This window comes from Alexandromys fortis, unplaced genomic scaffold (assembly GCF_014885135.2).
Source record: "Alexandromys fortis isolate MF-2015 unplaced genomic scaffold, M_Fortis_MF-2015_v1.1 scaffold_69, whole genome shotgun sequence".
Lineage (NCBI taxonomy): Eukaryota > Metazoa > Chordata > Mammalia > Rodentia > Cricetidae > Alexandromys > Alexandromys fortis.
In genome coordinates, this window is record NW_026067951.1 from 5850292 (window position 1) to 5873116 (window position 22825).

Sequence of the window (22825 nt, forward strand, 5' to 3'; positions counted from 1 at the left end):
TATAATTTAGAGAGTAACTAAGGATGAAGACATAGAAACCAACAGGGCAGGGCTTCCAAGTGGAAATGTCAGGTTCCCAGTAACACTTGCTTCTCTCCTCTGCGAGTTTATATGCTCTGATAAACCCCAAGGAAGGGCATCTGACATCTGGAGCCTAAAAGGAGACAGAAGCCTAGTAAAAAGATGATAAAAATCCACAAATTCATGATAAATATCGTGTAGACAAATGTATGGATGTTTATGAATGACACCATTCAAATACTTTTAGATGAAATTTGATATTTTGCATTTTGAAAATACAAAGTTTTCTTAAAATATGATTCACATATTTTGAGGGGAAAGATGGGAGAACAAAAGCAGGCATAGTAAAAAAAATACAGTTTTCCAAAAAGTTTATCCATGGCAGTTTACATGTGCTCTTCCTGGACAAGAGGCTACAGTTAAAATCACATATCATATGAGGAGCTTCTACCCCACTGTCTGGACTACACTGTGAACTTTTGGGGGGCAGTAATGTTTTTTAAAGGTTTTCTTTTTAAATGTTTTATTAAATACATATAACAACAGTTTATTTGGTGCATGCTGTAAGCAAATGTATGTCAACTCAAAGAGAACAGACAAGTGCAAAACTGACCCACATCCATGTCATTCAACGCCTGTGGTAGAGCAATCTGGAGAGCCATTTGAGTGGGTTTAGTAGTTCATCTTTCATCTGGTCTGAGGTTAACTTTGCTACACCTCAAATAAAGACATTAAGCAACTGAATTCCTTACGGCAATTTCTTCTTCTTGAAGAAGTCACCATTGGAGATTAGAGATACTATCATGCATGATTAGTTAAGTTTTAAAGTTTCTGTGCTGGGATTATACAGTATTTATAATAATGCCAGCAATAAGTTAGTTATTGTTTGTTAAACTGTGTCCTCTATAAGGTATCAGTAACTTCTTACAAATTCATGCTTACTCTGGGGCAGCTCATAACTCATGTCTAAAAAGGCTAGCAAATTCTTTGTCTCCTTAGTCCAAGCTGAGCTATGCATCAATGATCACCAGGAAAGAGGATGCCCTACATCTCATTTTCTGAAAGAACATTGCATTTTGAATGTTGAGAATGTTCCAAGAACAGATATTGTCATTTATCTACAATCTCTTCCTAAGAGTTTTTGTTTCAAATTTTCACTGTCAAACTTTACCTTAAGTTTATAAGCTAAAGTATAAGACAAAGCTCTATTTTGTGAATTGTTTTCCAATGAGTGTTAAGTTTTCTAGTTTGAAATTTGTAATATAGTCATAGTTCTACTCCATATATTATATCTACCAAAGATAGGAATGTTACAGCCACTGTCATATAATACTTATATTACTTGTATATATGCTTGTATAAAATTAATTGTTTATGCCTTTCTATGTAAACAACTCTCTCACTCACTAACAACTCTTTCTCTCGCTCACTCGCTCTGTTTTACTTTGCTTTCTGGTTTTAATTCTTTTCTCTGTAGGATACTGTCCACTAGTTTCTAAAGGACCTGTTATTTTAGGTTAACTTACATTTATTTTAAATGAGTATAATTAAATATCAGAATAATGTCAAATACACTCAGTTTTTCACATCTTTACATAATTAATCTTTAAGCCAACATCTGAGAAGTTTAAATTATGACTACTCCATATCTGAGCTTGAGGCTTATTACTTTATTTTAGCATATACATCCATTTAATCTTGTTAAAAATACTCTTGGGTTGCATTTTTTTTTTGTCAAAATCTCCTTCTATTTCTGATGGTATGTTTTGGCACTTTATATAGAATTTGAAAAGAGTAGCTACAAATTTGTTTTCAAGCTTTTTATACTTTTTATATACTTTTTTAAAAAATTGAAATTCAAAGTTTTAACATTTTTCTAAGCTATGTCTCTTTTTGTAAGAATTAGTAAATTCTTTAACCTCCATTCTTGAGCAATCCCTATTTGTTTTATGTAAAAAGAAAAAAAGAGGTGCTGTCCTTTATACATGGTCCCTGGACTTCATTTGTTTTTTTTTAACTGAAAATTATTATTTATGCTTTTCTGTTTTATTTTTATGGGCTATATTTATTGTTAGATCCATTCTGATGCCTAAGAAAAAAACTACACCTATTATTGATTTTTCCTACAATGTCATTCATGGGTTTTATTATAGTTGAAGACAATTTTATTATTTAGTACAGTATCCCTTCATTCACATTTTTTCTATTCTTCCAACATCCCTTATAATTTTTCTCTTTCTTATCTTATTTCTATCATCTTGCATTTACTTAACTCTTTGAGCAATGTTTTTCCTTAAACATGGGACAGACTTCTTTTTAGTAACTTTTCTCTTTCCTTTGGACAAATGTCTAGCAGGAAGTAACTTACCCAAGAAAGCAGTAACATTCTCTAAGAGTTTGAGGGGACAGATCGTTATGGTGAGAATGACATGGCGGCAGAGACTGCATGGTGGCTGGGTTTGCATCTGGGACTCTTGACTTTATATGTTGCTGAGACAGAAAACACCAAGGGGTCACAGGAGGTTGTGTGGCCATTAGACCTTAGGACTTGCTCCCCAGTGAGCCACTTCTTTCAGCAAGGCTCCACCTCAGAGAACTTCTACATCCTTCCAACTTGGGGCCACCATCTGGGGTCCCAGTGTTTAAATATGGGGCCTATTGAAATATTTAATATTCAAGTACAATTTATGCCTCAATGCTGCTTTTGTTTGTTTTCGGTCCTGAGAACACTCTTAAATGCCTCACTACTGAATGGCAGTCATATAAATTTTCAATTCTTTCTGTTTTGTGTTTGGACCTCATGCTTCAAACACAGTAATCACATCCTCTATTACCAAACTATCTCTCTCTTTCCCTGTTTAGAAAAAAATGTATGTTCAGTTGGTTGGCTTTCTGAAATGATATCTCACTCTGTAGCTTTGACTGGCCTTGAACTTACGATGTAGACCAGGTTGCAATGTCACAGACGAAGGAAAATATCACACTACTGACCATTTGGCTGGCTTGTCATTCTTAGAATCTTCCAACCCTATATACTTTCCCTCCACTGATGAGTATGTTTCCAAAACTCAATTGTAGCATGAAAGAATTTAAAAAAAATCCACTGTACATATTTATTGCACAAAGTATTGTGTTGGAGAAGGATGTTTTTATACTAGATTATATTGCTTGCTAGTATATGCTCCTGTACTGCCCTTCCACAACCCTCAATTACCATTAATCTCCTTTGTTTTCATAAACAGTTTGGTGTCTAGTTTTTGGTATGTATATATATGTACACATATAAGTATATATATAAATCATATATATTGTTTTTATGTAAAAATCTATGAACCACATCAAAAAGACATGGTGTCTTCCTTTCTAATATTTCCTTATTTGATTAATAAGGAAATTTGATTAATAAACCACAATTTGGTTCTGCAAAAGTTAAACAGAATATCACACACTTTGGTTGTCCTGTACTTGAGTATGAGTCAAATTTGTTTCTAGATGACATAACATGAACAGATGGCATTCTGGCTCATAACATGTCTGACCTTGCAGTGTAGGCTCACTCCACCTTGGTGCAGTTCTAGCCAAAAAGAGTTGGTGGACTTCCAAGGGAGAGGTAACTGATAAGATGCTGCTAAGATGGGGGCAAATTGTCCTAACCTGTTAAAACTGAGTTAAAAATGACCTCAAGTATTCTCATTTGAGAACTTGAACAGTATTCTGTATTGGGTAAATTTTTGATATAGTAATATTTTTATTTATTTTTATTATAATATACCACTTTTGGTTATCCAGAAATGGATTGAATACTAATTACTTCTTAAATAGCTTTATATATTGTCAAGTCTTGAGACTTAGAAATCTTTGATCATTCTTGGCTTCACCTGAGGTTTATAATTTACTTTGCTATATTTTCATCGCTATTTCAAATGTCTGGCACGGCCAGGTGGTTATTATCACAACCAGAAAGTTATGCCATTATTTTCAATGTGAACTTGAATACATTTAATTATAGTTGGTAATGATCTTTGCTGCCTGTTGATACATTTGCTTTTGTGATTAAGATTTATCATGATATTTAAAACTCTCAAATAATGAAAAATTTAGTGAAATCATCTTTTTGGAAAGTTCACATGAATTGAATAGTTGATCATATTTTTAAAAAGTCTGAGGAAATGTTTTTCCTTGCACTTTGGAAAAGAGTCATTTGAAAGAAGAGTAGACTTTTGTTTTAAAATTCATATTTTTATAATTATGGTACAAATTTTGTGCACCTATATAGAAAAATGGGAAATTCCAATTTAGAATTCCATCATGAAACTACACCATTCTAATTTCTCCAGGCCACGGTTTGTTAATATTCCACAGAGTCCCAGGATGCAACTGTAAGACTGCATTCAAATCTATGAACACGAGGTAATCATGCTCAGCAGAGTATAACAATAATTATAATAGAGATTAAATAAAAATAATTAGAAAAAGTTCATCTAGTTTTGATGTATTAATTATTCTGACCCTGTTCTATTCAGAGTCTAATTATCTGGTTCAGTGAAAATGCCGAGATTTCTACGACTCATAAAAATTACATTCAAGTAATTATGTCAGCAAACTAAACAGTATTCATTTACCATGCCTTTTTATGCACACATTTGAATATGCTTTTTTAACTGTTTTGGCTCTTTGTTCCTATTCATGGGAAATAATACCTGCGGAGAAATTTGAAAGTCAGTCGCACTCTGAGCGTCGTGTGCAATTCTTGCTGATATTCGTCTTTTGTAAGGCTGCTGTAAGTCTCATAGAACCTTTGTTTAAAAAACATGAATTAAAGTTCACTCTTCAGCTGTTTCAAAGAAATCTTCAAAACCTTGAGCTGTAGTTAAAAAAAGTTTAAAGCAGTCATAAAGCATGTTTTAGAAAGTTTCTCACTTTGGGTAACTCAGAAGGAGAACTAAGAAGTTTCTACCTACTCGTTTCTGATGGGCATGTTTCCCTGAAAGATGTATTTCGACATCACCCTATAAGAGAGACTAGACTTACAAAATATATTTATATATTTCTGTGAATATGGAATGTTTGAGCTCTTTAAAAGTCATGACGGAACTGAAGAGTGTAAAGTACAAAAATTTTAATGTGTGAGAATTTTGAAACTCTTGTGGCCTAGTAAGGCCATTAATTTTAGGCTGTATGTAAGTCCTGAAACAAGTGGTGGGTTCACACTGTCAAAGAATTCAAATCTATCTGTTTCAAACATAAATTTATAATATGCCCTGTTTATCTTTACATGAAAATTGAATGTTTATATTAGGCCACGGTTGGTTGCCTTAATTATTCAGATTAGAGCGTTAATCTGTTTTCAGCTTGGTGTGGATTGATAGGCATAATCCTAGCCGAAACTATACATTTATAATTATCCTTAGCTGAAATTATGAAACTAATTTATTGTTACCTGGGAAAACTGTAATAAAAGTTACCTTTAAACTTCTTCCTCGGGGTTCCAGTTGTAAGGAATATGCATGTAGCTGTAACTTATTTGTTAAAAGAAGAGGTATAGTTCCTTTAGATTTTGCTTACCTTTCTCATCACTTTAATGCCAAATTTTGTCCAAAATTGGAAAAGAGGAATCAGAGAGAGCTATTAACATTGATGGGATTAAAATGAGATGGACATGGGAAGGAGGGTGAAAAGTTTAAAATTTATACCAAACCAAACCAATAAGTGAGTATTCACCATGAAGGTCATGATTTTATGTTCACATAATATTCCTTTCCCCTGACAAAATTTAGGTGAGAGTACTGAAGAGGTTGTGAGAAGAGATGTGTGGCCCTGATGGTGGTACAGGTGTGTTTCAAACGTCCATAGAAATAACTTTAGTGCCATTTCCACTTCGTCTCAACTTCTACTTTGAATTGAGGCATCCATTAAATTTAATTAAGTCAGACTATTTATGGATAAACTTTGTATCACTCAGCATTATTTTTTACATTTTAATCTCCTTAAACATCAGATGTTAGGACCAACATTTTTATGAGTGGCAGTCTGAATGCAGGTTTTCCTCAGAACAAGAGGCTTAGGTCTTTTCAGAAGCGTCTGTGACTGTTTACAGAGAGGAACTCAGAGTAGATCTTGTTAATCAGGGAGAGGATAGTTTTGTCACATTGATATCTGTCTGTAGTCCTTTTCTGTTCGTTCTGCTTTCATTTCCTATTGATGATTTACAAAGCCAGATAGTAGGAACACATGCTCATGGCTCATCTTCCAAACAAATGGCATTGACAGACAAGGTTGCGAAGAAGGCTTGACAATGACTTCAATGGGGTCTGCTTTGCCCATTTTGCTTTAACACCATTTACAGCAGATCATTTTCATTCATGGGATAGCCATGAGAGAGAAAGATAAAGGCATTTTGCCAAAACCAAAAGTGAATCTCTTTTTGTGCAACAGTTTAAGCCACCTGATGAATCCCACACTTCAAATAGATACCTTGGAAGACACCTTTTAGTTTAATCCTGGAGTGAAACAAAGAAAAGACAGGATACTGAATTGTAAGATGCTTTGTATGTCTGTTAAAATAGCTACAATGGAAACCTCTCTAAGATATCTTTTCTGAGTAGAATTTCAAATTACCTATCTAAGAATTGACAAACCCAGGGCGCTCATTGAAGAATATATGAGTTTTTTTTTCTTATACCAGAATATTTGCTGGCTCAAGCGATGACATTAAATTGAAATTATTTTTCTTATTCCATAATAGAAATATCATCAATATTTATATTTTGGTTAGCTCTAAAATGTTTTGATTTCTTTAAGAAAAACAGTGACTTAATAGATGGCATGTATTACAAGAGAATTCATTTAGTGCAGTCTTCTAAACAGCTTCCACAATGCCCTGTCTACTGATGTATAACTAGTATTTACCCACAACAGTATTTGCATTTTAAATTACTTTGTGTGCACTGGATATTTGCTCTGACTCCAATCATAAGAAATATATTGCCTTGGGCAGGGTAGGGGAGCAATTATTCGGCAGTCCTAATTAAGTCATGATTAAAAATGGTACATGATCTTAGAAAATAAAGAAACTTTGTTGATCATGCTTCATTTTTTAATCAAGCAGTAGAAAAGTCTTGGAAAAGAATCTTTGTCTTAAAAGTATTGTCAACTACTTTCTTATACCAATGACTTTTTTGTTGCTGCATATTCTGAGTTTTTACATTGACTTTATAGTTTCATGATCATAGTGAGTGTATGGTTCTGTGGGAATTTGTCTATTTCCTCTCCTGGTCACAATGTTATAACACTGAAAGCCTGGAGTTAAAGGAATAGGTTCCAGTATGACCTACTGTTTCTGTTTTCCTTCTTGTTTTCTAAGAAAAGGCTTTACTAGGTAGATGATTTATGATGGTCTAGATTTATCAGTGTAGCTCCACTGACTTTGTAAATACACTCTTGCAGCCTCCTCATCCCTAATGTTGGGACTGTAGGTATATAAAACACAAACAGTAACTAAGCTATTATTAATATTCTACTGCTACAATTTTCTCCTGGAAACAATACATTTTTTCTTTCTTTCTTTCTTTCTTTCTTTCTTTCTTTCTTTCTTTCTTTCTTTCTTTCTTTCTTTTTTTTTGCAGGGTGAGGTTGAATGTTTATTCAGGGGGTTATGGAGGAGGAAGGGTGAAGGGGGGGACAGAGAGAGAGGGAGAGAGAGACAGAGAGAGAGGAGAAAGAGACAGAGAAGGGGAGAAAGCAGAGAAGTGGGGAGAGAGGCAGAAGCAAAGCTGCCTCTCCGAGAGGAAGATGGAAAAGAGAGCCAACAATACATTTTAGTTTGTAAATCATTATCCAGTCTTGAGTTGCCAGTTTCTTGACAGCTGATATATTAGCAAAGTTCATGAAATAAAACTCCTGTTTTGTGTTCTAGACTAGATTCTAGAAAGACAAACCTTCTTTTTTGTTTTTAAAATAGTCATCTGTGATGGTGAATACTGATTGTCCATCTAACAAGACCTAGAATTGGACATAATACACGCTTGTGGAGAATTTTCTTGATTAGGCTATTGGAAGTGAAGGGTCTCATCTTAAATATGGGTGGCATTTTCCACCAGGGTTCCAGATATAAAGAAAGCCATGAAGAAAGCTTTACACATTTGTCTGCTTGCCTTTGCATCTAAATCAGTAGTTCTCAGCCTTCCTAATGCTTCCTAATCTTTCCTAACCCTTTTATACAGTTCCTCATATTATGGTAACTGGCAATCATAAAATGATTTTTCTTGCTACTTCCTAACTGTAATTGTCCTATTGTTATGAATCTTAATGTAAATATCTGGTATGCTGGATATGTAATATATAACTCCCAAAGGGGTCCCACCGACAGATGGAGGATCTCCGAGTTCTGATTGGTTCATCTGTTCTGTTGCTGTCACTCCTGCTGATGTTATTTTTTGTTGAAAGAGAATATAGAGTCTTCTACTTTCCAAAGTGGACTGCACAGCAGTCACTGTCAAGGAGTCCTTGAGGCATTCAGAACCATACACGGACTGCTGGGTCACCCGACATCAGGGACTGAGTGGCAGTTGGGTTCTAAGCTCTTTGGGGTAAAGGCAGTCTTTGTTGGACTCACCACACTATAGCTTGTGAACTGATCTGGTAAATCTTACTTCCAGGTATAATTTTCTATCTGTTCTTTTCCTTTTAAAGAGTTATCTATGGTGAGGATCATAATTTTTTAAAAAAGCTATAAATATGTACATATGTATATTTAAATAATGGAAATAATTGTATAAACATAGAATGAAATAATTTTGTAAATATGTCAAAGTATTCACATTGTGACAGATAAAATAAATGTTTTCTAGGGACACATATTAAAGAAGATATAAATTAAAATGATAAAAACATCACTACAATTTATGCTCTTCACAACGTAAAGATAAGTTTGCCTTTGCGACTGATTTTTCCATTTACACAGTTAATGCACAAGCAAATATAAATTCAAATCAAAACCTATAACAAGAGGCTATCCTATTAAATATTAAGGTTTTAAAATTAATTTTGTCATGCTTCATATTTATTTTGAATCAAATTTATCCTGCTTCCTGCTTTTTATAACACAAGCTATGAAGTCATTACTGTTGCTATATCCCTAATATTTCAATAAAAGTAGTCAGATATCTTTGAGGAAAAGAATGTGTGTATGTACATTGTGGGGGAGGGCAGTAAAATGTGTGTTTGGGCATTCATGTGCACATTTGTGCCTACGTTTGTTTTTAGAAGCTGTAGCCTATCATTGCTAGTTTTTTGTTGTTGTTATTTGGAAGCTAAGCTCGGTGATAGCATAAAGAAATCTGTCTTGGCCTCTCTAGAACTGAGATTTTTACTGCTTGCCCCACTGCCTGGCTTTTCTGTTTGTTTGTTTGACACAAGTTCTGGAGATTAAATCTAGGCCCACCTAAGCTATTTTCCCAGTATGAAAATTCAAGTCGGTTGAACTGTGTTGTTGCCTATCTTTCTTGAGATAGTCAAAGGATTATGTGTTTTTCTAATGGCTAATAAATTTGCTGGTAGAAGAAAATTAAACAATACTTATTTGAAAAACTCTATTGTCTATACATACAACAATACATATTCTATTTTGGGTAAGGTCATGATGTACATTTCTTGTAAAATCTTCTGTGGAATCAAATCAGAAAACACAGATGCAAATAGTTCATATTTATATTCATATTTATGTATATCCCCAATATAGGCCTTGGGGAAATTCTTAACCAGTGATTGCATGCTTGAAGTCTTAGGATACAGTAACACCAATGCATTATAATACAAAAACCTGTTGCTTTAGAAGTAAATGTGCTATGAGCTGTGAAGATGGCCCTTTAAAGAAAATGTTTGCCTCATAAGGAAGCATGAGAAGCAAAGTTTACACTCCAGCAGCACCTAAAATGTCAAGAATGGCAAAGCAAACTTGTAATCGCAGTTCTGTGAAGTCAGAGACAAGGGAGCTTAGCCAGCCTATGTAAACTGGTAAGATAGAAGTAGTGAGGAGAGAGACCTCCACTCAAAAATAAGGTGTAGGCTAACTGATGAACACACTCAAAGTTGACCTTTGGTCTCTATATACACACTCATCTGTGAATACATGCACAGACCACACACACACATACACATGCATTCACATCCACAAAGAAGGCAATATGCTAGATATCATTTAGAATTAAAAATGAGAGCCCATCTTCAAGAATCTTTTCTAATATCCTCAAATAATAAAATTGATAAGCATTGAGAAGTAGTGCAACCTTACATACAAAGGCATGCAGTTTCCCCCTAAGAAGAAAGTGTAGCCATCAGAAACTACAAGGGATAGTAATTCCGAACTTTATTTGGCCTAGTCAATTCAATTGTTCTAGGAATAGGGTTTGAATTTGCAACATACCCTACCTGTTCATGTTTGGAGCTCTTGTTCCTGGAAGGATGGCAATATTTTTGGGAAGTTCTGACTCTTTAGAATATGAGGCAGAGTTGGCAGAAATGGGTTGGTGCCAAAAGGCTTTTGAAGGTTCAATCCACTAGTATTTCCAGCTTATTTTTTACTTATTTTATCATTTACTTATTATTTACTTCCTGGTCTGTGTCATGTGACCTACCACCTTATATACCTGTCAGGATCAAGGAACCCAAATCTCTTTGGAACTGCAAACCCTACTAAACATTTCCTCTATTACCTGTTTTTCTTTCATGTTTTAATCACAACAGCACAAACTAACCAAACACAGATGTTTAATTTCAGAAGTGATTTCATATGTTCCTTAATAAAAACAAATATTCTTAATTTTTCATCCCTATTGCATATATGAAAAGCTTTAGACTAAGTATAAACTTTAGTCTAACAGTTATATACATACTAACAAATAGTCAGTGGATAAAACAGAAAGAATGTTAAACTGCTTTATGTGTTGACTCATCTCTCAGTCTGTTATACTCTAAGACAATTCCATTGATCTGCTCAGGGTCACTTGCACTGTGCCCATGATTCTACAGTATACTGAAACCAGTGTAGGAAGACTTCATCATTCATTGTCCTGGCCTGTGTCTGGATAATTTGAGATAGATTATTACTTAAAACTTTACAAGAAAATGCAATGCGCTGGTTACTATTAATTATGGTATTTGCACATGAGGCGTCTGAAGCATCATTTGAGATGCTGACAACAGTGTTTCTCAGAATGCATTCGTTCTTCAAGATATAGTTAATGATCATATAGCAACCATCCTCACTGAAATTACACTGGGAAATGCCACATCCAAAACAGCTTTTGACTTTAATGAAAAGGAAATTTAGTTCCCGAACATTGCATGTTTCTAATGAGGAGTAATTCATATCTACATATAATTTACTAGCTTAGAGTTGAGTTTGCATGTATACATGCATTTGCAAAATTTTTCAACAAGAATATGTTCAGTATAATGCAATACAAAAGTTACAGAAAAAGTTGATATGTCTTTCTTATAATTTATTTTTAATGAATTTTCAGTTTTGGTCTATTGATCTTGGCCTTGTCTTCAAACTGGATCTGCTGTGATTTTGTGTATGCTACAGTGGTCATGAAGGAAGCCTATGGCTAGACTTTCTAAAAACACAGAGCTTGTAAAGAAATTTAAAGGACATAAAAGGAAGATTCTTGACCTAGAATTTTCCTGTCTGGTTTTTCATCTCTCTTTTTTTTTTTTTCTTAGAAAATGGGAAGAGCAAAGATAATATCTCTTTAAGCTAGCAGTTTAAATTGTGTCATCTTAGCCCACGGGATTCCAGGTACTCTTTAGTCATTTGTATCTCTTAGAAACAAGAGGTAGAAGGGTTAAAAATGATACCAAGATTGCACCCCAAGCCAATGGTTCACCCTTCAATATGGGGCAATTCTTGTTTTGCTTGGTTTTCTCTTTGAATTGGCCCATGATGTACAATCAGGAACTGAAGGATTTGCAGACAGACGTGGAGCCCTGGTGCAAAAGCCTGTATTCTTGACTCCTTGTTATGCTTATTTGGCAGGTCACCCATGAGACAAAGGGGATGAATTCTCTTTTGTTAGCCTTGATCTCTACCCCTAGAGCTCTGAGGATAAGTTAGCTCTTTGCCTTGTTGGACGATTCGTACTGTGGTTTTGATGGAAGTTAAAGACAAATGGGAAGCAGTGCTTAGAAGCTGCTACCACAGAAAGGCCATCCTTCCTTTTCTCCATGAGTGGTGTTCAGGCCTGAGAGATGTCACTGTATCGAATGAAAAGCTACAACTTTTACTTATTTCCTCATTATTCTGAAAACATTAATCACATCAAGTGTTAGAAATAAGCTTTGCTGTAAGGGCCTTAGCATCTCATAGGTTTTACTAGCCACAACACCAGTCTGTTTCCCCCACAATGCCTTGCCACCCACATTGTCTACATTATAGCTATTATATCACCTGGATCTTGTTTACAATGTCTCTCAGACAAGTTAGTTCAAAATAAAAATCAAATGAGCAGACAAGAGACTAAATAGATTATTTTCTATTTAGTTGGGTTATTTATTATTCTGACTAAAAAGAAAATAATAGTTATACTTTTACAATATTAAAATCTTATTTCAATAAAAAAGTTAAATGTATCTTAAGTAACAGTTGTCTAAGTTATTAAAATTATTTCTCTTTCCTTTCTGGGAAGGGACTATCATCACTTTGCAATTGCTAAGATGCTAGCTTAGGACAAAAGTTGAGAATAATTTAAATAAATTATTCTATATTGAATAATAAATGGTTTGGGAACTTCATTATGATTGATAACAAGTCATTATCAAGACTGGATGATAAGGAAGGAAATTAGACAATCACACAATGTTCTATGCCTTTCCTGTGTGGACCGTCTCTCATCACAATGTTGGGAGTGTTTACGGCTTTCTGATTTGATCAGAAAATTCTGGCCAAGTTGATAGCAGTGCTTCTGTCTCCAGAGATTTAATAGCAGGTCTGATGCCTTTAGAAGCCAAATTTTGTTATCCATAAAAAATTCTCGTCTCCCTCTACAACTTTGTGATCCATTATTCATCATAGGAACCTGGCAGATGCTGACTACATGAACTCAAGAAGCTACATTTAATTATGTCCTACTAGGAAGCTGGGGTATTTCATACTGGCACAACAATAACTCAGTTCATATGTTTCCTTTTGGGAGGGCAGCTCTAAACAAAAGTGTCATGTTAGCTTTCTTCCTACAATGACACCAAACCACCTTTAACTGAACTTCTCATTATTTGAGTCACAAAAGCATGAGCTTGCAAAGCTGAGTCATTGTCTCCTAAAGCTACCATTGTGAGGCACACACAGAGGAAATACACAGGAACTAGAAGGTTCTTGGGAAAAATGTCAGTGGGGGTTTGTTCCTAGGTAAGAGGCAGGGCAGGAAGAGAGACTAATCATTAGGCTGGTCACTGCAGAGGGCAAAAGCTCAATTAATTCTTCTAATTATTCTGTAATTCAACACAAACATCTGTTGTCTTTACAACTCTGCCACAACTTGAGACTGAAACTAAGAGTGTTCTGTATTTTTATTTTTAACCTCTCCTTATTTATATCTTGTTATTCCCTAGTGGGTTTCCATCATTTTAGAAGTTAATGCCCATCCTATAAAGACAATAAACAGTAGTACAGTAGCATGACAATGGTCAATACTGAATATTTCCACTGTTTTCCTTGAGTTGTTCACAGCTTAGACATTAGATACATGATTTTAGTTATAGATTAATTTAAGGCAAATGCTAGGATCTTTCATGAAGTATCATAGGCAACAAAGTGATAGCTACCTCTTTTAACACAATTATCTTACTTTTTTAAATCCTTAGTGAGAAGAAAATGTGTGAAAAATACAACCCAGTTATCTATTCTACCAACTAACTCGTGAGTGCTATATTTTAATTTCACCTAAGAGTCTGATACTTGCTTAGCTAAATTGGGAATATTCTAATGACAATTCTGCAATCAAGGCTATTAAAAATTGGCTTAGTATGCATATAATTTAGCTTGCGAATATTTTTTTCATTTTCAAAATGATAATATAATTACATCAATTCCTCCTTTCCTCCTCCCAATTTCTATTATGCAGCATTCCTTTTGCTTTCTCAAATTCCTGGTTTCTTTTGCATTAATTGTTACATACACACACATACACACACACACAGAGACACACATACATGCATGTGCACGAGTATGCACAAACACACACACAACTCTAAATACATAAATGCAATCAGTCCCTGGTTCAGTATGTATGTTACACACACACACACACACACACACACACACACACACACACATATATATATGTATATATATATATATATATATATATATATATATATATTCTCTCAGAGTTGACCACTTGTTGTTGGATAAGACCCTTGGCAATCATTGTTCCTCCTACTCTCATCATGAGGCAGGTGGTGCCTGGAGTCCTTTTTCCAGGGTTGACACCCTTTTAGTATTCTTCCTTCTGTGACAGCATTTCCACTGATTTTGTCATCGTTCAGGTAGCCATGGTGATGAGACTTAATGGATGTGGCCTCTCTGACATTTCTGGACATACAATCTCACAGCTGTACAACTGTGCCCATTTCTTCTGCAGTGAACCCTGAGCCAGCCATGCAGGAACTCTGGTTGTATCAGTTGAGGCTGGGCTTATTCTCTGCATTTGACTGGATATAGTTTTCTATACTGATCTCCATTTTTTGGAAAGATACATTTCTTTAATGAGAGATAAGAATTGCATTTTATGTGGGTTTAATTATGAAATCTGAGAATGCAGCTGTGACTAGCTTTCAGAGTGCCAGAAAAGAGCATGTGACTTAGTCACTGTTACAATGCTATAAAAAAACACCATGACCAAGGCACTCCTTATAAAAGAAAGCATTGAACTGGAGGCTTGCTTACAGTTTCAGAGGGTCAGTTCATTACCGTCATAGCAGAGAAAATGGTGCCAGGTGTGGTCCTGGAGAATTAGCTGACAACTTCATCCTGGACCAGACAAGAGGGAAATGAGCCTGGACTTGTTTTTTTTTTTTTTTTTTTTTTTTTAAACCTCAAAGCCCACCTCCCACCCCAAGCAACTCATTTTTTTTTCAACAAAACCATGCAACTCATTTCCTTCAAGGAAACCATGCCTACCCAAACTAGGCCACAACTCCTAATCCTTTCAAATGGAGCCACTCCTATTGACTAAGCATTCCAATATATGAGACCATGGAGAGCCATTCTTATTCAAAATTCTATACTTTGCAAGATGTAGCTTTAACAACTTGGATCAGCTAAGAGAAAAAAAAAAACAATTAACACTTCTAATCTTAGTGGGGGGCCTGTTTGTTTTGTCTTGAATTTATATTTTGCGGTTTTTAGTGATGGGATTTGAATGCAAGACTTTTGCTTGTTTGTTTGAAGGTCAGTTGAACCAGGCTGACTTCTTTTTTTCCAATGAACCAGGATGTTTAGCATTAACCCATGTTAATCTTGAGTGTGCCCCACAGTGGGACTGCTATTCTTCACTTTATCTCTATTACTTCTCCCTGTTGCTCTGAATAGACCATACTTCTTCCTCTAACTTCCTTCCAATCCTTTCTTTGTTTTGCAATGCCTACCCACAGAACTTTGGAAAACAAGCTAATTTAGCCAATTACTCCAGTTTGGTTGAAGATAAAAAAAGCTTTAATCCAACCAGCTCCTTCATTATTCTTTCTAGGATGCACTTTACATTACACTTGCTAAACATTCTAATTTGGGAATTTAAGGACAAACTAATATCATCCACAAAATTGTGAGATCAGAACAGGAAAAATATACCTTCCAGGTTAAGAGTTCTGCATACAGTTATGTTCCTGTTTGTCCTATGTTTGTTTGGTCCTTCTGCATCAAATGCGTGCAGGAGTTACCTGAGCTGGAAATACACCAGGATGTATTGCCCCTGAATGGATGTAGATGGGAGACACACAGGCAGGAAGTAAGTATGTCAGAATGTATGCTTGCCCCTGATTGGACTTGATCGGAAATGTGGTGAATTATTGGATTTGCCTTTTTAAGCCTCTGCAAAATGTCCTACTGGGCCATTTTCTAGAAACCCAGAGATAGACTTTACCAGAATCCATCAATCTGACCACTATTTGCTTGCTTCAGTTCTGGCTTTAAGTTGTGGCAGTGGTCTTATTCACAACTAGTAGGATTAAAAACTTGTGTAGATACACACAGACTATCCTGAAAAACAAGATGTAAATAAAATAAAGAGAATACTCTTTTCATTAATGATAAACAATCTTTTTGCACTTTTCAGTGTATCGGAAATAGTGAAAGAATTCAAATACAGCTATCTAAGACAATGTGTTCCTTTTTGGGACCAAGCCTAAATAGCCTGTGGGAGTGGTCCTGACCATCCCTGGGGAAGGGTCAGCATTTGGCAGGCTTCCCAAAGGTAGAGTCCAGACCAAGGCAACTCCCAGGCCAGGGGCTGTGGTGATGCTTTGGACCAAATACCCAGGGGAGGGGGCTTAGGATGGCTGCCAGGAGCTGGGATGACACTTCTAATCATCCCAGACTCCTTGGATATAGGAGTATCAGAGGGCTGGGGTCTCTTTTAATCAAACATCCCAGACTCCTTGGATATAGGGGTATCTTCTCAAGTCTGGCTACTTCCTGTGGGCATGGGGTGATGCAGGAGTGGGGGGAAGCTGGGTGGTGGACTCATGCTCAGTGAGAGGAGTGGCTGGAGCAGCATCTGGTTTACTGTCATCCTAGAATCCTCAGGCAGCTGATATTTGAGGGAAATGAGAAGGCAGGTGGCTAGGAGAAAAAAAATAATGTTATTATTGGTCCTATGAATGGTGCTAGCCAAGGGAAGTCATTAACTGCCAGAAAGAATGGGACAGAGTGGTACCCTGGATGTACAGTTGAGGCTCAGGTGTATAATTGGGACACAATAGCAGATAATACCAGATTTTAGTTGGTAGGTGTTCTTCATCCAGGAGAGTTGGTACCAATGGTGAAGTCCCAGAAGCTGGTGCAGGTGTTTCATTGTCTGGAGAGTGCTTTTTATGTTGGTCTTGGCCCAGGCAAAAGGAGTGACCTGTAAAATATGCCTGAAACTGGCTGGAGTTAGCAAAAGGCTCTGGAGACTGTTAGTTTTTTACTAGATTTTTTGATAAGAGAACTGGAACAGATTTATGTGTTGGTGTCATTGCAAAAGGCTATTACTTTATATTAAAAGCTATGAATGTTTAAAGACAATTAAATGCAATTGGAAACTCTGGATTTTAAAGATACACCTGAAACCTCTTAGCCCTGGACTATGAATCCTGTGAAAAAGGCACACCTGTCCGTATTTTTGTAGGAAACTTAACAAATGAGGTAATGAGCTACTAGTACCTTAAGTCATCAAATAACATTAAACAGATCTGGGAGGGATAAATGAGCAGAAATGAGACAACGTTTTTTAGCTACACAGGCAAGCAAATCATCTCCTTAGTTTTTGGAGAACACCAGTCTTAGAAGCAGTGCTTGCTGTTAGCTGCTGAGTACAAGAGGCCTAAAGATGTTTCTTGTGTTGGGGAAGATTTAATCTTCCTGTCTTGGCAGGATGAGAGGATTGATTCCCCAGAAGGCATCTAGGAAGCTGAAGAGGTGAAAAACCACTTTTTGCTGTAAGTGGCTTTGCCAAGGCCAAGGGCAAGGCTGGAGGTGGAAGGTCATTCTGTAACCATGTATGTTCTTGAAGGAGCTATAGGGTGCTGCGGAAGCTAGCGTGTCTCAGTGTTAGAGGCTCTTTTGTTAAATGCCATACCCTCAGATCTGTAAAGGCACTTAAGAATTGGGTACCACTATCTGTCATTTAAATTAGGCATATAAGCTAAATTTAGAAGTGTATTTTACCCAATTATTTACAGTTTACCAATGCTAGTAAATGTAAAAAGATTAAAAGGAATAATAAATCAAAGAATACTAGCACATGTGGGTACTCTTACTCCAAGATGGTGCTGAGGTCAAAATGACAGCTACCCACATGTGTTTTTCCAGAGCTGTTATAGTCTGGAGTTATAAGTTTTACTGATCTTAAGACATGCACACATACACACAAAAACATAAATCAAGCATACTTACACAGACATACTGTGATCACATCATTCTAACAGACAGACAAATAAAACACTTTTAAGAAACTGTGTCAGCTGACCAACTTAAAATCCCAGTGTAGTTTAGCAGAGTGAGACAAACAGCAAACAACTTAGAGAAGCAGGGAGGGGGAAGAACAGGAGGAACAGAGAGGAAAATGCATCTAGAAACCTGTGTTATGGGGCCTTGCTTGTTTTATGTTAGATTTTAGAAGGCCCCAATTTAAAAAAAAAAAATTAAAGGTTGCTGAAGGATATTTTAGGAATTGGCTTTGAATCACAAGTACCTGTCAGAAGTCCATGCCTACTGGGACTCAAGTCTGCTGTGATGCATCCACTGAACAGGGCCCTTGAGTCAAAATGAGGGTGCATGAGAAATGAGTGGGGACGTCTTCAAACACCCAGATCTTATCTCAGCAAAAGCCCGGCTTTCACTGTGTGGGTCAGGCTTCCAGTGTGGCCAACACTTCAACAAGAATCCTGAAAAGAAAATGGATCCTCCTGGGGACACTACTGGTCATATACTTTAAAAGGGAAACTCACCAAGTCAAAGGCAATACTGCTTGGCAGAGAGCACGTGAAGGGTGTTTTCCAGTACATGGCGTGCTGAGACCATGTGAAAAATAGACCCTCTAGGTGGAAACCTACATACATTGTATATTTCTTAAGAAGAGCCTCTCTGCCGATGTAGATAATTCCAATCAGACCAGATTATACCAAATCAAAGAGGCCCACCTTTAATAAATGCAGCAATTCAGGGTGGCCAGGAGCATGAGGGGCAGGGGGAGACCACACAAAACCCAAGACCACTTGTTCCTTTTTTGACCACAGCATAAATAGCTTGTGGGAGTTGTCCTGACCCTCCCTGAGGAGGGGTTTGCTCTTGGCAGTCCTCCAGAGGTGAAGTCCGGACCTAGGCAACTCCCAGCCCAGGGTGATGCTTCGACCCAAATATCCCAGGGAAGGAGGCTTAGGATGGATGCCAGGGGCTGGGGTGACACTTCCAACCAGTATTTCATAAAAATGAGATTATTTTAACATCAATATAGGCAGATACATCCAAAATATATACAGTGGTATTTTTCTTTAAATAATCTCATATGTATGTGTATGTAATTTCATATATATATGTATATTGCATGAAATTATCTCATATATTTAATTATATATAATTGAATGAACACACAAACATACATATATACACATGTATGCATATACATCATGCAGACACAGAGAGACATACATACATATATACATACATATAGAGAGAGAAAGAAAGAGATTTACATACACATCACACAGACACATTCACACATACATACTTATATAGAGAGAAAAAGAATGAGAGAGAAAACCTAAAGTACAAAACCTTTGAATGTCAGCCTTTGTGTACTGTTTTTTTTTTTTTTTTCATTTACAAAGGTAAGAGCCTATATTTATTCACAAGTACCCACCATTTGCTAGGCACTCTTTAAGGTCTTAAGAAATGCATGGCATTGCCCCGGTTCATACACGCTTTAGAGTCTTATGGGGGAATAAACTTGAAACTGCACACAAGGACTATTTTTTTTAAGCTACAAAGATAGACCATTTGAAATATTTCTACTCCATAACCCAATAGCATCATGGAAAAGTCAATGGTGCGATTATTAATCACTCATACAAGAACAATAACTTGATAATTACATTTTCATACATTCATTAAGGATTTAAATCTGATTTTTTTGAAATACACAATGGAATTACAACAAGGCAGTTCCTTCCCCAACTCTAGTGAAGACTGGGCCTTTGTGTATTGTTATAGAATGTGTGTTCACAGATTTTCACTCAAAACTATGTGACGGTTTCACCAAAGGCTGGTGTCAAATTGAAACATTTATACTCCCAGATTATAATTCTAACCATCATGGTGCTCACAGATCATAACCAAAATAAGTTTTCAACATTCCCTCATTAGATAAGTTAGGCTTCTACTTCAGGAAGAAATAACATGTTCTGTAAGGGTCTGGTGGAGCCTGTCAAGTAATTGTAGTAATCTTAAAAAGGTGTATGGATCTGAAACTTGAGGTTGAAAAGACAGGTGACATGTGTTAGAATCTCATGAATCAGGATTTAATGTGTTAGAAAGGCTTGAGGAATTTGCATTGTCATAAATATTAAGTTTGTTAGTACAAGCTTATTTTGCCAAAGAAAGTCACAGCTGAATTATCAAGACCTGAACCTGACCTCTCCAACACTTTTAATAATAGAGGATATATTCATTGGAAAAGTGAGCACCCTTTACTTGGTCCTGAAGAACTTTGTCGTGTTCAGGTTCTTGAATTCCATACAACACTCATAGCTCCCTTATGCATTCTGATCAGCTTGTATACCTCACCATATGCGTGCCTCTTGGATCTCCTGGAGCTGCAACAGGAGTTGCTGATGGTTGTGAGCCACTATGCAATTTCTGGAAATGGAACCTGAGTTTTCTGCAAGAGCAACATTGTCTCTTAAACAGTGAGCCATCTCTCCAGTCTCAAGAATAAATTTAATGAAAATAATTGTCTACTTCTGTGGGGTCCAATTTATGGACTTGGAAAAGAGAAGTTCAGTATGATTTTCTTCCAGTGTGACAAGCCAGCTTGTCCTTTGACTCCTTTGGAGATTTTTAGTTTAGGAGCTGAAATGGCGAAAATGCCCAGGCTTCCTTTCAGCAACAACCACTCTGTGGTTTTCTCTTTCTAGTTTCCTTCACTTCAGACTAAGCACGGTATCAATTTCTTCCTCTTCCAGCAATGCCATTTCCTTTCTTTCTGGCTCAGTTATCATTTGTGGGATCAGGTAACCTAAGATAAAAAGTTTATCACACGCGTTCTTCAAGCCAAAAGTGATTTATATGTGCGTTTTGAAAGAGTAGAGCAACCTACAGGCAGCGGGCAGAGCCTCATGGGAGTTTTAACCAATGAAATCTGACAGGGAGACAATGGACCAGAAATTAATGTGGAAGTTTTCAAGAAGAACACTAGAAGATGAAGACAGCTTTGTCAGGAGGCCACAGAAGCACAGAGGAGATTTAAATAAGAAAGTTTCTGACAGGCCAAAAACAGGATTTTTTTTTTTTAAACTACAGAGCAGAAGGCCTAGTCTGATGCAAAAAAATATAAATTGAGTTCAGAAAAGTTAAGAAACCTTCACTCATGGTGAATTGTCCTATATTCTTTGCAGTTTAATGGTCAAATACAGTCCAAGACAGTCCAACATATATCCACTAATACTTAATAAATAATTATATTTTATGAGAGATCAGTATACAATGAGATGTTCTATATAACCAGACAGGGTAGGCAGTCCCCAGTGGGTTATAATTAACCAACATCCTCTCTGAATTCAGTCTTGAAGCCTCACTGGGTGAAACATAGATGGTATGTATATTTGAAAGACAATAGACAGCAACACTGGCTACATGTATCCTTATACTAATGGTCTGCCATGTACTGCTAATGCAAAATGTAATGAACGGAACTTGCGTAGAAATTAACCCAAGAAGAAAAGTCTACGCTAGTCAGCACAAATGTCAGTAGTGTATGTCTCTGTGCCAGACAAATTCACTGTCAGTAAAGACCCTGTTGCTAAAGTTATAACATCAATCATGGAAGGATCTGACACTCCTGTTATATGGGCTCAACCATCCAGCAATTACTAAATAGAAGTATTGTTTCATCTGTAAAGAAAATGTGTAAAACTAAGATCAATAATGTTGAGGTCAGGAATTTCTCTGAGGTTTCTACTACTAGCATAATTAACTCTATAAAAATATCAGAATGATATAGAACTATGGTTTGCAATATTAATTATCAGAAGAGCTAATTAGAAAAGTGTTAAGTAACTCCTGAAATCTGAAGTAGGAAGTGTATCTCAATTACACAAATAGGGCGAACACAAACTAATTTTTGCCTGTTAGTTTTTCAAGATTGCAGAATAGACAGAATAGAGAAAAACCTCAACCCTTGACTTATAGTAATATCATTGAATTTTATCAGCTTCCATATTTATAAACATAGCAACTTTTATATCTTTGACAAAAATAATATGCCAAAAATACTTACTAGACCTGGATGGAGGTGGGTGGTCCTTGGACTTCCCATAGGGCAGGGAAACTTGATTTCTCTTTGGGCTAACGAGGGAGGGGGACTTGATTGGGAGAGGGGAGGGAAATGGGAGGCGGTGGCAGGGAAGAGTCAGAAATCTTTAATAAATAAATAAAAATTAAAAAAGAATTCAACAAGTTCAGTCAAAAATCTTAAAATTGTCAATCATGTAAAAAAATATTTTATATATATATAGTGTGTGTGTAATTTGTATCAGAAATACTAATGCTTATACTAATGTCTTAAAATAAATGATTAAAAACCCATGCTTCCTATTATGTAGAATTTACAAGCATCAGAGCTTGGGCATAACCCATCACTGTGACATAACACCTACAGAGGTCAACCCAAAGAATAAAGATTTATTTTAATCACAGGTTCAGAAGTTTCTATGTTTAATTACTTAGCTCCTTTGTTTCTAGCCAAGGGTAAGGCAGAGCCACGTGATAAGGAAAATGATGGGGAAAGCTGCTCACAACATGGTGGCCAGGAAGGAGTGGAGGAGAGGAAGA